At 35.9% G+C, this 9987-nt stretch overlaps 1 non-coding gene across 1 annotated transcript; it reads left to right on the top strand.

Moving 5' to 3' along the window:
* The first annotated feature begins 2099 nt into the window (after positions 1–2099).
* Positions 2100–2230, top strand: LOC111759033 (small nucleolar RNA SNORA44). The gene has a single exon (XR_002793131.1). It is a non-coding gene; the product is annotated as a small nucleolar RNA SNORA44 (small nucleolar RNA).
* The last annotated feature ends 7757 nt before the right edge of the window (positions 2231–9987 follow it).

Raw genomic sequence — 9987 nt, 5'->3', positions numbered from 1 at the left:
CTACAGCTTCAACACAATCCCAATCAAAATTCTAACAAGTTTCTTTGCAGAAATGGAAAAACCAATCATCAAATTTATATGAAAGGCTACAGGGCCCAATATATCCAAAACCATCTTGAAAAAGAAGAATGAAGTTGGAGGACTGACATTTCCCATCTTAGACCATACTACAAAACTAATAAGTTATCAAAATAGCGTGGTACTAGCACAAAGACAGACATATAGAACAATGGATTCCAATTAAGAGCTCAGAAATGAACATCCACATTTATGACAAACCAATTTTTGACAAGAAAGCGAAGCTCACTCAATAAATGGTGCTGGGAAAACTGGATTTTCATTTACAAAATTATGAATGTAACCCCTATTCATACCATACATCCCAAATCAATATAGATGAAAGACCTCAATATAAGAGCCAAAACGATAAGACTCCTAGAAGAAAATATAGGGAAGGATCTTCAGGAATTTGTTTAGGCAATAGTTTCTTAGACTTCACACTTAAAACTCAAGCAACAAAAGAAAAACAATAGGACCTTTTGTGCTTCAAGGACTTTATCATGAAAGAAAACTGCAATCTATGCAACAGGAAAAAATATTTGGAAACCATATCCCTAATAAAGTTTAATATCCAGAAAATATAAAGAAATCCTTCAACTTAACAAAAGCACAAATCCAATTTAAAGACAGGCAGAAGGTTTGAATAGATTTTTCTCCAAGAAATATACATAAATGGCCAAAAAGCACATGAAAAGATGCTCAACACTATTAGCCATCAGAGTAAGGCAAATAAAAACCACACAGATTATATTTCACACCCACTAGAGTGGATACTATTTTTTTTTAAAGTTACAACTGTTAGGATGCAGAAAAAGAACACTCATCCATTGCTGATGGCAATGTAAAATGGTGCAGCCACTGTAGAAGACAGTTTGGTAAGTATAGAATACCATATGACCCAGCAATTCTGTTACAGTGCATATATCCAAAAGAACAGAGCAGGGACTCAAACAGATATTTGCATGCCAATGTTTATAGCAGCATTATTTGCAATTGCCTGAAGATGGAAGTAACCCAAGTGTCCATCAACCAATGAATGGACAAATAAAATGTGGTATATACATACAGTAGAATACTAGTCAGCTGCAAAAAAAGGAATGAAGTCCTGATCATGCAAAAACGTGGAAAAACCTTGAAGACCTCATGTTGAAAATTAGCCAGACACAAAAGGACAAAAAATTACTGAAGGACAGGGTATAAACAGGGAGTAGGAAGTTAATACATAAATGTACAGATTTCCTATTTGGAATGATGGAAGCATTTTGGTAATGGATGGTGGTGAAAATAGTACAATATTGTAAAGGTAAGAAACTACACTGAAATATCTACCTCAGTATGGTTAAAAGGGGAAATGTTAGGCTGTATATATGATATAGAATTTTTTAAAAATCATGGAACTACACTATAGTCAGTGAACCCTAAGATAAACCATGGACCATAGGTAGTAGCACGATTATAAAATGTACCATGCAAATGCAAGGTGTTAATAGGAAGGTATATGGGAATCCTAAGTTTCACAAGTGAACGTTCTGTAAACCTACGCCTTTTCTAATAAAAAAAAAAAAACTTGTTGAAATACAAGGAGAAAAAGACAAATACAAGTGTTTATTGGCATTTAAATGCCTTGGCATTTAAAACAAAAAATAATGTGGAAATGAATATAAATAATCAGATTGAACAAATAGTTATATAGATAGCTGTAAAACTTCACTTTCAAGTGCTAATGGAATATTTATAAATATGTTCATAACCTTGTCTTGGTCACAAAATATGGTCTAAGTCAAAAAACAAGATAGGTAACAAAGCAACAACAAAACAGAAAGAACTGAAGTCTATCAGGTATGATTTATATAAGTAGTTTAAATAAATTACTATATTAAAAAACAAAGACTCAAACCTTTCCCCCTTCTATATTGGTAGATATAAGTCCTTTATTTTATTTTTTTCCTTTAATGAGTAGACTTTATTCCTTTCACTTATTTTTAAAAATATTTTGTGACATACTGTTTTCATTAATTTGATTAAATGTTTTATCTATACAGCATGTTCCCAAGGTCTCTGGCTGTTAGTAACCAAGGAATCTCCAACTACATACAAGAGCAACCTGGGGGGATTTTGACAGCCCAGGTCAGCAGAGTACCTGCAGCTGCCACTTAACTTTCTTTAAATGTCTCAGAATCTGGGTTTGGAGGAACCTGAGGCGAGGTATTTCAATTTCAACTGGTTCAGCATATTCCCATTTATTCTGCAGGTTACCCCTGAGTTTCCAAACAGTGTTAACAAATCTGAGGATGTCACTTGTTGCTGGAGCAGGTCTGTGATACCTAGAAAGCCATCCTCCTTTGATTATGGACCTAGAGTTGGGAGAAGCACTGAGAAGAAGCAAGCTAAAAGGCACCTGGCTGGTTATTAGGTGGAAATTGTGAACACAGCAAGGAGAGTCCTTTTCTTTTTGTTGAATGTTTATGGTCCTTGTTTCTGACATGTTGGTGACCAATAGAAGATTTACTCTACAGAAAAAAAAGTTTTACCTTTAGTTACCTGAAAAATATAATCACATTTTAGTTCTACTAATTGTTAACTTAAAGATACACAGTATACTGAGGATATCCAATAGATGCTAACAAATGACATCAAAATTGACACAGAAAACTTACCAGTAAAATTATGAGTAATAAATAAGAAAAACAAACACCACTAACAAAAAAGCAAAACAAACAATGGAAAGGATTTAAAAAAAAGAAAGTAAAAGCAGTTGACTCAGAATACAGCAAAACAATTGAATAAAAAGTTTAAAAGCTGATTCTTAGATCAAAAGAATGAAACAAATCTTTGTTAAATTTGAAACTTTTAAGAGGGAAAACACAAACTGTAGAAATAGAAAACAGATACACTGGAGTTAATTTAATATAGATTTAAACTAAGTATAAATTAATGTAAGTGAATTTGAAAATCTTGATTAAAATCATAAGTGTTGATTAGTAGCTAATATTTATTGAATACCTGAATAGATAAATTAATTGAGGAATTTATAGAATTATCCGAAGAACAGTGCCAAATGGTGTCATAAATTAGTGTTTTTTTGTCTTTATTTTTTTAATCTTTCATTAAAAAAATATGAGGTCCCCATATATCCCCTGCTCCATCCTCCATAACAACAACCTCCTCCATCATCATGAGACATTCATTACACTTGAATACATCTCTGAGCACCACTGCACCTCATGGTCAATGGTCCACACCATAACCCACACTCTCCCACAGTCCACCCAGTGGGCCATGGGAGGACATACAATGTCCGGTAATTGTCCCTGCAGCACCACCCAGGACAACTCCAACCCCCGAAAATGCCCCCACATCACATCTCTTCCTCCCACTCCCTACCCCAAGCAACACCATGGTCACTTTCTCCACACCAATGCCACATTTTCTTTGATTACTAATCACAATAGTTCATAAATAGAATCAGTAAGTCCACTCTAATCCATACTCTATTTCTCCATTCTGTGGACCTTAGAATGGTTGTGTCCACTCCACATCTATATCAAGAGGGGGCTTAGATTCCACATGGATGCTGGATGCAATTCTCCTGCTTTTAGTTGTAAGCACTCTTGGTTCCCTGGTGTGGTGGTTGACCTTCTTCACCTCCATATTAGCTGAGTGGGGTATAAGTCCAATAAACCAGTGTGTGGGGGTTGCAAGTCTGTTGAGGCTCAGGGCCTGGCAATCACATGGTCAGTCCAGAGATTCAGGTCCCCTGCATATACATTAAACCCCAGCACCAACTACAGTTCTGGTAAAAGTAACAGGAGAGACTTGTGAAAAAAGATCACATCTGGGTCCAGCTCCATCACACAGAAACACAAACTCCAAAGTGGGGCCATCTGCCATGACCATAGAACTTGTGGATCTCTGTAGCCCTCAGAAGAACCAATACCTGGGGTTGTATCTATCTGTCTTTGGGATTTTGCTCAGGTGTGCATAAGGGCAACCCCTCTGATAACCTCCTGGCTCTTTTTGGAGACTCATAGCCATATAAACTCATGTGTCCTTTCCTTTTCCCCCTTTTATTCAGGTCAAAAAGCATTTTTAACTCCTGGTATTATATGTAGACTGAGATATTCTGCTGGTCCGAGTTGACCCTTTTATTCAAGGTCATTTTCTAGTTACATCATCAACTGGTAATTGGTAATAATCCCTCAGTGCCAGGGAGGCTCATCCCTGGGAGTCATGTCCCACACTGGGGGGAAGGCAACACATTTACATGCTGAGATTGGCTTTGAGACTGGCCACATTTGAGCAACACGGAGGCTCTCAGGAGGTAAATCTTAGGCACCCTGCAGCTCTAGGCCTTGTCCTTATTTCAGGTGTACAGGCTTACAAGAATAGTCATTAGTATCAAGGGCTCATTGTTGGACCTTCCTTTTTTTTGGTCTTTGCCATTGGACTTGGGGGATTGTTGCTGTTCCTTTAGAGTCTGTGATAGAGCTCCCCTGGCTAGGAACTCAGCACTCCCTCAATTGTTTTTTATTGTAACCACTATGAAAATATCCAAACATTTTTATGTACCCTAGGTATATGCCCTGGAGAACACCCTGCCAACCATGTGTCCCCTGTCAATAACATCCCACCCCAGTATTCCTCCCCTGCCATTGTTGAACCTCTCTGTGATCCAAAACTTCCTGAAAAATGAAGCCCAATATATTGCCAGGTTCTATTAATAGTAAAATGGAATGTAGTGATGAATTTAAAGGTTAGATATAGAATACATATTAATTTAGAAAAATTAAGGTAAAAATAAATTAGGGTATCAAAAAATTTAAAAATACAAAAGCTTTGTTTTTGATGTTTTGCCTTCCATCAGTGCAATAAGTGTTGCCCTGTTTGCAAATTGGCAAGACAACTTCCATCTTTTCCTCAGTGTCTACGTCCTTTTTTTTTCTTTTATTTTTTCCCTAATTATTAAGCTTATCTTCACAAAAGTTTTAGATCACAGTAATTCATATATAAAATATATAGTACTCCTACATATCAACATAAAATCCTTTTCCCTTCCACAGCAATAATCTTTTCACGTATTCATAATATATTTACTGAAACTGATGTACAGATATTGAGACAATAGCAAACAAGGTAACATTTAGATTTACATTGTGGTTTATATTTTAGACTATATAATTTTCTAAAGTTTTAGTTATCTTATGTTTTACATTATGATTTACATTTTAGCCTATCAGCCCCTATATATTTTTGGTGTAATTTTACATATCTTGTATCCATCCTTGCATAATCTTGTGGAACACTTCTTTTGCCCACACAGTTACATTGATTGCATCTATTCAATACCTCTTTCCCCCTCCCCTCAGGATCCACAGTGACAGTCAATCTTCATTGCTTGAAGGACCATGTTCAGAGATACTTGCAACAGTGTTGATGGCTTGACATGCTCAACTGCCCAAATGCATTGAGAGCCACCATTTCTCTCTCGAGATACAATTCCCTCTATTTGAGAACATCAGACCTCCCCAGGATGTGGGTATATCTTCACTCTCATTATATGGATTTCTATCCAATGGTATAACCCACTATGGCAAAATGAGCACTCACACACTCCCTAGGAGCCTGTCCTGTGTCAGATTATTCCCTTTAAGCATCTTAAATAGGTAACCTCCTTATTATATTTTTGAAAAAGTTTTCTCAGCATTATACTCTCAACCAAATACCTGACAATCTCCTATGTTCATATGTTCCCCCACCCTCCCCCCAATTTTCTCAAGCAATATTACCCATCTTCCCATCCCTAGCCCCCCTCAAGCCCATAAAGCCCCACCCAAAGGTAACCCTATTCCTCCACCCTATCCCTTCCTTTTACAAATACTTAACTTCAGCTTATCATAGATTTCTCCCATGTAGGTGTCAGCTTACATCCTTCCTCAATCTCCCAATTTCCTTTAAGCCTATCATTCAGTCTCTAGCTCTCTGAGGCAGCTTGGTTTACTTATTTCATATCATTGAGGTCACATAGTATTTGTCCTTCAATGCCTGGGTTGCTTCACTCAACATAAGGTTCCCAAGATTCATCCATGTTATCACGTGTGTTTGTAGTGTATTCGTTCTTAAAGCTGAGTAGTATTCCATTGTATGTATATACCACATTTTATTTATCCATTCATCTGTTGATGGGCATTTGGGTTGATTCCACCTTTTGGCAATAGGGAACAATGCTGCTATGAACACTGGTGTGCGTATATTGGTTTTGTGTCCTTGTTTTCAATTCTACTGGGTATATAACCAACAGTGGAATTGCTGGGTCATATGGCAAATCTATAGCTAGTTTTTTGAGAAACCCCCAAACTGTCCTCCAGAATGGCTGGATCCTTCTGCATTCCCATCAGCAGTGGATGAGTGTTCCCATTCCTCCACATCCTCTCCAGCATTTGTAGTCTTCTGTTTTTTTTTTCATAGTTGCCAATCTTATGGGAGTAAGATGGTATCTCATTGTAATTGTGATTTGCATTTCCCTAATAGCTAGAGATTTGGAGCATTTTTTCATGTGCTTTTTAGCCATTTGTATTTCTTCTTTGGAGAAGTGTCTGTTTAAATCTTTTTCCCATTTTTTTAAATGGGTTGTTTGTCTTTATATTTTTGAGATATAGGAGTTCTTTATATATCCACGATATAAGTCTCCTATCAGATAGATGGCTACCAAGTATTTTCTCCCATTGTGTAGGCTCTCTTTTCACTTTCTTGACAAACTCCTTTGAGGTGCAGAAGGTTTTAATTTTGAGGAAGTGCCATTTATCTATTTGTTCTTTTACTGCTCGTGCTTTGGGTGTGAATTTCATGAAGCCATTTCCTATTACAAGGTCCTGTAGATGCTTCCCTACACTGCCTTCCAAAGTCTTTATGGTCTTGGCTCTTATATTTAGGTCTTTGATCCATCTTGAGTTGATTTTTGTATAAGGTGTGAGTTGGTAATCCTCTTTCATTCTTTTATATATGGATATCCAGTTCTCTAGGCACCATTTGTTGAATAGGCCATTCTCTCCCAGTTGAGAAGGTTTGGTGGTTTTATCAAATATTATATGACTATATATATGAGGCTCTAGATCAGAACTCTCAATTCAGTTCCATTGGTCAGTGTGCTTCTCCTTCTGCCAATACCATGCTGTTTTCACTACTGTAGCTTTGTAGTATGTTTTGAAGTCAGGTAGTGTGATTCCTCCAATTTTGTTTTTCTTTTTCAATATGTCTTTGGCTATTTGGGGCCTCTTTTCTTTCCAAATAAATTTCATAGCTAGTTTTTCTAGTTCATTAAATAATGCTGTGTTTATATTTATTGGGATTGCATTGAATGTGTAGATCAGTTTTGGTAGGATAAACATCTTAATAATATTTAGTCTTCCTATCCATGAACAGGGAATATTCTTCCATTTTTTTAGGTCTTCTTTGATTTCCTTGAACAGTGTTGTGTAGTTCTCTAAGTTTTTTACATCTTTAGTTAAATTTATTCCTAGGTATTTGATTTTTTTATTGACTATTGTAAATGGTATTTGTTTCTTGATTTCCTCCTGATCTTGCTCACTATTGGTGTACAGAAATGCTACTGACTTTTGTGCATTGATCTTATAACCTGTGACATTACTAAACTCATTTATGAGTTCTAGAAGCTTTGTTATAGACCTCTCAGTGTTTTTTATGTATAGGATCATGTCATCTGCAAATAATGAAATTTTGACTTCTTCCTTTCCAGTTTGAGTGCCTTTTATGTCTGGTTCTTGCCTCAGTGCTCGAGCGAGTACTTCTAAGACTATGTTAAATAGAAGAGGTGATAGTGGGCATCCTTGTCTTTTTCCTGATCTTAGAGGGAAAGATTTTAGGATTTCACCATTGTAAACGATGTTGGCTGTGGGTTTTTCATATATACTCTTTATCATGTTCAGGAAATTTCCTTGTATTCCAATCTTCTGCAATGTTTTTATCAAGAAAGGGTGCCATATTTTGTCAAATGCTTTTTCTGCATCTATAGATATAATCATGTGGTTTTTTTCCTTCAATCTGTTTATACGGTGTATTACATTGATTGATTTTCTTATGTTGAACCCATCCTTGCATACTCGGATTGAATCCCACTTGGTCATGTTGTATAATTCATTTACTGTGTTGCTGAATATGGTTAGCAAGTATTTTGTTGAGGATTTTTGCATCTAGGTTCATTAGAGAAATTGGTCTGTAATTTTCCTTTCTTGTGGTGTCTTTGTTTGGCTTTGGAACTAGGGTAATGTTGGCATCATAAAATGAGTTAGGTAATGTTCCTTCTGTTTTGATTTTTTGGAAAAGTTTCAGCAAGATTGGCGTAGTTCTTTCCAGAATGTTTTGTAGAATTCACCTGTGAAGCTGTCTGGCCCTGGGCTCTTCTTAGTTGGGAGGTTTTTAATGACTAATTCTATCTCTTTACTTGTGATTGGTTTGTTGAGATCATCAATTTCTTCTTTCATCAATATAGGCTGCTTATGTGTTTCTAGGAATTTGTCCATTTCCTCTGAATTGTCATTTGTGTTGGAATATAATTTTTCAAAGTATCTTCTGAAGATAGTCTTTATTTCTGTGGGATCGGTGGTGATTTCTCCTTTCTCATTTCTTATTTTGTGTATTTGCATCTTCTCTCTTTTTTTCTTTGTTAATCTAGCTAAGGGTTTGTCAATTTTATTGATCTTCTCAAAGAACCAGCTCTTGGTTTTGTTTATCTTTTCAAGTGCTTTCTTATTGTCTATTTCATTTAGTTCTGCTCTTATCTTTATTCTTTCTTTCTTCTTCCTGTGGGGTTACTTTGTTGTTTTTTACTCATTCCTCCAAATGTACATTTAGTTCTTCAATTTTTGCTTTTCTTTTTTGATGTATGAATTTATGGCTATAAATTTTCCCTCTCAGTACTGCTTTTGCTGCATCCCATAAGTTTTGGTATGTTGTGTTATCATTTTCATTAGTTTCAAGGTAGTTAGTTATTAATTTCTTTTGAGATTTCCTCTTTGACCCACTGTTTTTCTAAGAGTGTGCTGTTTCATTTCCATATCTTGGTGTGAAATCTGGGCCTCTGGCCCTTGCAGATTTCCAGCTTCACTCTACTGTGGTCAGAGATATTATTTTGTATGGTTTCAATCTTTCTGAATTCATTGAGCCTTTCTTTGTGGCCTAGCACATGGTCTATCTTGGAGAATGATCCATGTGCACTTGAGAAAAATGTATATCCTGCTGTATTCAGGTGTAATGATCTGTATATGTCTATTACATCCAGCTCCTCTAATATAGTGTTCAAAGTTTTTGTTTCTTTATTGATTCTCTTTTGAGATGTTCTGTCTAAAGTTGATAGTGGTGTATTAAAATCTCCCAGTATAATTGTAGAGGCATCTATTCTTTCACTTAGTTTTTCCAGTGTTTGCCTCACATATTTGGAGGTGCCCTTGTTAGGAGCATAAATATTTATGATTGTTTGTTCTTCTTTAAAGATTATCCCTTTCACAAATATGTAGTATCCATCTTTGTCTCTCACAATTGTTTCGCATTTAAAGTCTATTTTGTCTGATATTAATATAGCTACTCCTGCCTTTTTTTGGTTATTGTTTGCTTGTAAGATTGTTTTCCAACCATTCACTTTCAACCTCCTTGAATCCCGGGGTTTAAGATGTATTTCTTGTAGACAGCATATAGATGGGTCATATTTCCTTATCCAATCTTCCAGTCTGCATCTTTTGACAGGTGAGTTTAATCCATTGACAATCAGTGTTATTACTTTCAAGGAATTATTTATGTTTGCCATATTTTGTTTGGACTTGTGTTTGCCATATTTTGTTTGTTTGTTTCCTTCTCTTTTTGACATTTTTGTTGCTCTTACACTCTCCTCCAACTCTGCCTCTCCTGTTTTTTTCT

This window comes from Dasypus novemcinctus, chromosome 12 (assembly GCF_030445035.2).
Source record: "Dasypus novemcinctus isolate mDasNov1 chromosome 12, mDasNov1.1.hap2, whole genome shotgun sequence".
NCBI classification, from domain to species: Eukaryota; Metazoa; Chordata; class Mammalia; order Cingulata; family Dasypodidae; genus Dasypus; species Dasypus novemcinctus.
The sequence above is the reverse complement of the archived record's forward strand: the minus strand, read 5'-3'. Positions and strand labels throughout refer to the sequence as shown.